Raw genomic sequence first — 6,899 nt, 5'->3', positions numbered from 1 at the left:
CTATTCATCTTCTCCTTCTTTCCGAAGCATTTCTTCCGCTCGCTACTTCCTGCCGCTTCGTTACGCAAGAAGATGCATCCGAACGAGCCTGGAATTCTCGTCGCGAATGTTGAACATTCTAAGATACAGGGTGTACTGTAAGAATTTGACAGCGAAAAGTCAAGAGTAGCGAGTGGTATATCTTCTCTATTATACTAGCGCTAGCTATTTTCCTTGATCCTAGATTTAACGCTAATTACTCGAGCCCTCTAACTATGTTTCCCGACTCTAGATTTAACGCTAGCTACTCCAGCCTTCTATTTCCCTCGACCCTAGATTTAACGCTAGCTATTTAACCCTCTCGCTATCTTCTAGCCTGAATTTAGAGCTAGTTGCTCTAGCCTTTCCGCTACCTTCCATGCTCTTCGGTACATAGCATTTGCTACTCTAGCTTTCCAATTATCTTCCGCGTCTCTAGGTATCAGCATTAGCTATTCTTCCACTTATCTCCCCAATGTAATCTAATCTTTAAACGCGACCTTCCAATGAGTTTACTTCGCGTCCAAAAACGTCGGCCTCGCCAGCTTATTGCTCTTTGAACGTCTTCGGGTTCCCTTGTTGCACCCTATAGCATTATCCTAGAATGTTAGGCGTTGTCGCATAACACTGGCAACAAACACGGATACCATCCTCTTCTGTCGCTGGATCCTTACGGCGTAAATTGGTTCCATGGTTGAAGTTAACCAGCAAACAAGAGAGAAAATGGCCGTCATGCGAGCAAGCAGCAACGTCGAAATGAATTTCGTTAGCGTTCAGACAAGCTCGAAGGAACCGTAACGACTTCCTTCTCGTGTAGCTTTAATCGAAAGAGGTATCACCGGTATTCTCGTGAAACAGAGAGGGCTGGTGACGAGGAGGGATTGCCAGAGATCTCGAAGGAGCAGGGTTTCCCGCAAGAGGGAGGTAGCCAGGGGGAACGTATGCATTTCTCGCGAAGCTCTGGAAGTGCTTTATTTCCATAGTGAGCCGGTATACGTATACACCGACAGTCATACTGATCTCGAGAGGAGCGTCGTTGCGCCTCCTGGGTGGTATATACGAAATATAAGGCGACTTGACAGAAAGAGAGTCTCAGGCGTATCGTTGGTCGGTCTGCATGCCGTAGCCTCGTTCGCCTTAGGCAAAATTCTCTTTTCTTCCCCCTCTTCTTTTCGAACGAGGTATAGTCGCTAAAAGTGAAATCTTAGAAAATAAAATAGCCCCATAGGCGGTTGCCGGTACCTCCTAAAACGCGCTCACGATCCTTCATACCTCTTTCGACAACTTACCATACGTTTCAAAGTTTTCCTAAAAGGAGGTTCTGGTTTGGTTGGTTAAAAAACAAAAGTAAATGTTTATTATAATTAAATCTAGGGTGTGATTGTTCATGTTCGTCTGACATTTCAGAGGCAGGATTTCTGAATGCTTTGAAGCATATTATTGAGGTGAAGACTTTCATTAGCATTTGTGATAATAGATTAGTGTAGCAGCAGTAGTAGTATTAATAATATCAATGGTGATAGAAGTGATAATAATAGTAATAATATAAATTAAGTGATATTTTCAAAATTGGTGGAGATGTTAAAAAAAATAGGTAACTAGATGATTGTTCCGTGCACTCAATACACTCAAGTACCGAGCGTAATTCAAACACTGATTGACATAATTATTCTCCAACATTGCATCTCTGTCAGAATTACGCAATTGCAGAAGCAGCAAATGTCACTGGCCCGTATGATGCCGTAATTAGCTGGATAATTGAGAAATACTGGGAATTTAAGGATATAACTTACATGCATGCGCACATAATTTCTAATTAAGTTGATCCCATTACCGATGCAATATTTCATTTGCATAATTAATTTATTGCCAAACAGGCCATCCTGAGTGGCAGTCGAAAACCGTGTACCGCTATTTTCGTTGTAATAACGAAATCTTGTCAACCAATTTCGTACTTTATTATACATTGCGTAAAAAAGAAATTAGACCCGTTTCTTTGTTTTAATAAATGAAATCAACGAAAAATTGTTAACTAATGTAAACTTAAAATTCACAATTATCCGATTATAGTATAAGCAATACAAATTATCAACAATCGCACCGCGTCGAAACTGTCAAAGAAACAAACGTCAATATTCCAGTAAACGGTGATTATCCGTTACCATTGACGAAACTAAGCTCGTATACGAGGATTCATGGAAGATCGGGGGTTATTCATAGACATCGAAGCGGGATATTGTTCCGCTTGATCGATCGACGGTTCAACGGGGTTAATCGGAAAATCTCCGTAGAAAATCCGTCCCCAGGGGGGTTGGAAGGAGGGCTACGGGACGGCTAAAGTACACGCCGCGTAACAACGAGAGGGAAAAATGACAGACGTGAAAAAAAAAGAAAGGAAGAAGGAAAGGAAAGCGAGATGATAGGCTGCAGAGCTTTGAAGGAGAAGGAACGAGTCTAGAAGGAATTCCATAAAAATCGGTGAAATATGCATAGTACCACGGAACGTGGAGGAGCGTCGCGACGTCGTCGAGTGTCCTGGGGGAAACGGGGAATCCCAGCGCGAAGAAGAGAACGAATTTCGAGTAGAAGAAGAAGAAGAAAAAAGAACGGCCGAAAGGGAAGAGAGCAGGTTGAAGAGAAGGGTGCCAGTGACGAAGAAGGGGGTAGGGGAGGTGACAGATAAAGGAAAGAAGGTCGGAAGAGTGAACATTTGGAACGTCTCCTCGAACGAAATCTAATTTCACTCCCACGACGAAACTAAGCTATTTTCTCCGCAATATGCACGCGCAAGTGCTTCGATGTTTTTCAACACCTATTCTGGTCCTCTTAGCACCCGGAGAAAGTTGCAAATTTTCCCACCTTCTTCAGGGAACATCCATCTAACATTTTTCCACCTGTATTCTTCTCTGAATATTTCTCTGATCAAATGATTATCATTAACGATAGAATCATAGGGCAAACGTTTTATTTGTAAGATCCTGGTACAAGTGGTAGAGAGGAGCTAACTCGTGCTCAACCTGTTGTACGGTGCTTGCGTAGACAACTCTTAGGTAAATATACGAGGCAAACTTTGAACGCGTTTGCATTGCCCCGCACTGTCAAGCGGTTAGAGACAGAACTTTGCGCGAAATCACCGATGTTTATCAGTCGAATCAATTATGGCATTAAATCCATCTTTCACGAATTCAATCTACGATTAGCCGTACTTATATCAAGCTATCCTAGGGTTTCGCTCGAATAATCACTATTCACCTACATCCGTCTCGTGGAAACAAAGGTCGGACGTACAGTTCTTTGCAAGCGACCGTCGCGTTTCGAAAAGATTCCATTGTTTGTTTCGACGCTGCGCTGCTTTCCCTTCGGGAACAGAGAGGAAAAAAAAAAGAAGAAAGAGAAAGAAACAAAAGATTCCTCGAGGCGTTCGTACGGCAGAGTTTTGAAAGGACCATCGAGAAGAACGAAGAAAGTGGCAGGGAAGTGTACTGAAATGGCCACAAGCTGGCGGTGGCTGAAGAGCATCAGGATTTCTGGTTCTGCCCTCATAATTAAGCCGGCGTTGCTTTTTGATGGCCACTAAAAATGTCACAGAGGGTCGAATGGTTAAGGATTTTCTCCGAGGGACTTCTAACTTCGAGGCTGCTTTTCCGCTTGCCCGTAAGGGTTGCTCGGCTGCCGAGGAAGGGAAAAGAAGAGCAACCCTTATGCTCTTGATATTAGCAATAGCTAGTCTCGTAAAGTCGACTGTGCGGTAATTCGAGTCACTTTGCGAACCCTTTATACACTCGTGGGCCTACGCAGAAGGGGTGTACGCGACAGAACGGCGGGGACGAGGGGCGGTTTGAAATACCGTGGGTAGGGCAGTGATTTTAATGCGGGCGGTTCTTAAATTTTACGTCACTTTCCCATCTACGTTTCAACGAGCTCCGTCGCCGTTTGCCGCTGGACGCGGACGTGGAACGCAGGATTAAACTGTACCAAGGGGGTAAACCTGTAGCAGGTTTCCGACGGTGTTAATTCGGTTATGCGGGTTAGAACGTCGAGGGTACACCCTTTCCTACGTTGAAACGTTTCAGTTGGATACACTGAAAAGTTGCTTCTACACTCCACAGAAATGTAATAATACCTTCCGTACGGGCGAACGGACGTTCGAATGAAAATATCAGGTGGTAATAATGGACGGATGCTGTTTTCTTGTAGATAGAGTTAAGGGGTTGAAAGGTTTATCGTTGGAGATCGATAGTTATCGGGTTATTGTTTAATGGTTGGGGTGTAATTTTTCAGAAAAGCATATTATCATTTGAATTAATTATTGATATTATTATCATTAGTAGTATGTATTATTCATACTATTACTATTTATAATATTTATGGGACTATCGTCCATGAGCGAAATAATTATTATTTATGAGTCTGTTTGTTATTTGTTAACCTATTTCTATTTCACTGCTATTATTATTTTAAGTGATAGCAATCAAATATCATCCCCTTAGAATTACCTTCTGCATTAGGTTACGACCGATATAGGGTAGCTAGAAAATCCAGGGCCACTCCGCGCAATGAAAGTGGATATTTTATCTAATCTTTGTTCAACCACGATTACCGAGAAGATTTAGTTAAACCCGTTACTGTTTCCAATAACATTTAATCCTTTTGGTAGGGTAATTGAACGAATGGAAGGGGAGGAAAGGTTTACGAACGGATCGAAGGTCGCGAAGGTTGGTGAAACTTTTTTAACCAAGCCGCACCTCCCTCTGATTTAATAAGTTCATTACCTAATGAACAGGTGTACGAAGCAAGCTGCCCTCTCGTATAGCTGCCAGCTTACTCGCATCGGTCATTCGCATCGGTAATCAATACTTTTAATTATCGCATTTTTATGAATTCGACGGCAGTTTAGTTTTAATTAGATATGAAATCGATGATACCATCCTCCATATTCAGACCAATTTTCGCGCCTTTAATTAACACAACCGTAGCTAATTTATCGGACGTTAGTCGTCAATGTTTCCGCGATGCTATTTTATTGCCTCTTTTGACTTGACGAGAGGAATTTTTTTCTAAGAATAATTATCTCAAAATTTACACAAAATGATTTAATAACTTTGAAAAGTGCTTTCTATGTTATCTCGCAAATTAAAGTTAAATATGTGCTTACTTAATTAAAGTTCCCGCTCGTGCAGTTTAATTTAGAAAATTGTTACTTAAGTAGTGTTGTCTTTTCTATAACAGTTGCTACATAAATTACAACTACAAAAATTATAATTTGTTCAATTAATTAAATTTATGTAAATTGAAGGTTTTTCGTCAAGGTGAAGAAAGCTAGGTCAGGTGAGATTGAAGCTCCATATTTTCTATAATTTCTACAACCTGTTGCATTTAAAAATTGATGAGACTATTTATTAATTACAGAAAACGAACACTAGAATGTTGAATGAAGAACGGTCTATTGCACTCGTGAATTTTACATTATCCATGTATCAAGGTGTAACCGAAGTTGGCTAGGTTTTCGGCAAATTATTCATGAAACAGTTTGGGCTTCTCGAAGCCATGGGGTCGAGGGTGAAATATGTGGGGTGGGTGTGAACATTTTAAGCCTTTAATCTCTCGAGACAAAGAAGACGAAAAACGTTGGCCATGGCTTCTTTTTTCCTTTCTTTCTTATTTCCCCCCTCTGTTCGTCCTTTTCCCCGAGCGATTCACGTGAATTAGTGGAAAGAGATAACAAAGAAAGAATTAAGATTCGTACACATCGGCGTAGCTGCTCACAGTTACACGGGTTAATGTATGCATCACGGAAACTTCTTCCCTCCTTCTTTTTTTGTTAAATCGTCGGCTTAGTCCCCGTCTTCGCTAATGGCCGCTGAAACTCCCTGAAAATTCCTTACCACCGCTCAGGTCACTCATCCGGACGGATAACGACGAAGGAAGACCGCTTTAATTTATCGGAATAGTTCCTGAGATGTTTTTCACGAATTTTTTGTCCCTTTGCCTCCTCTCTACGTTTCTTCCTTTTTTTCAATCATACAAACGTATAATAATTAAAGTTTCAAATTCTGTATTTAGAATACTTGATGTTTATTCTGTATAGAAACAAAAGGTATCAGCTGAATTATTGCAAAAACTGTTCACTTACACGACGAGTTAACTGATCTTTTGCGCTCTAAGAGAACAGTTAATCGCTCTTAATAAGTGCATTATAGAAAGTGCAAGCATTTTAATTGCTTTCACACCACTTTGTCGCAACGATTTCACTCTTCTTCGCGTTGCTTCAAACCCCTATGACATCCTTCTCTCTCTTCCGTTACCTCTTCTTTCTCCGTTTCGCTCATTCTCTCAGCCTCGCCTCTTCTCTCGTTCTTCCGCTTTGCGTGTCTCTCTTTCCGGGAAGCGTTAATTAACCCGCGCGAGCCGGCATCAAATAAATTTCGGTTAGAACGTGAGAAGCAACAAATCTGAGTCAGGTGGTGTCAACTACGGTGAACGCGAGCCACCTCTTACTTGAGTTACTTCAACGCCAGGCTTTTGTGGTTTGCTACGGTATTATGCTGGAACACATATACCAGTTTCTACCCAAAGAGCGAGACCAAATTTCTATATAGAAATTGAAACAAAATATTTTTATACAATAAAATTACAAGACACGTTATTACAAATTCATGCTCAATTTGGATCACGTAGCCTTATGTACAGATTAATAATTATAATAATAATAGTAAAATTAGTAATTAGTATTATATAATAATTGCACTGGATAAAATTAAAATTTCCTTCCATTTTTCTAGGCTATCGCGTTTATTTTCAAAGATACTCTATAAAGAAATTTTTATAAATATAGTCTCATTACTTTTAGACCAGACCACGTATACAATGGGGAGAAACAA

The sequence above is a fragment of the Osmia lignaria genome, chromosome 10 (assembly GCF_051020975.1).
Source record: "Osmia lignaria lignaria isolate PbOS001 chromosome 10, iyOsmLign1, whole genome shotgun sequence".
Classification (NCBI taxonomy): Eukaryota; Metazoa; Arthropoda; class Insecta; order Hymenoptera; family Megachilidae; genus Osmia; species Osmia lignaria.
Note: the sequence above shows the minus strand (reverse complement) of the source record.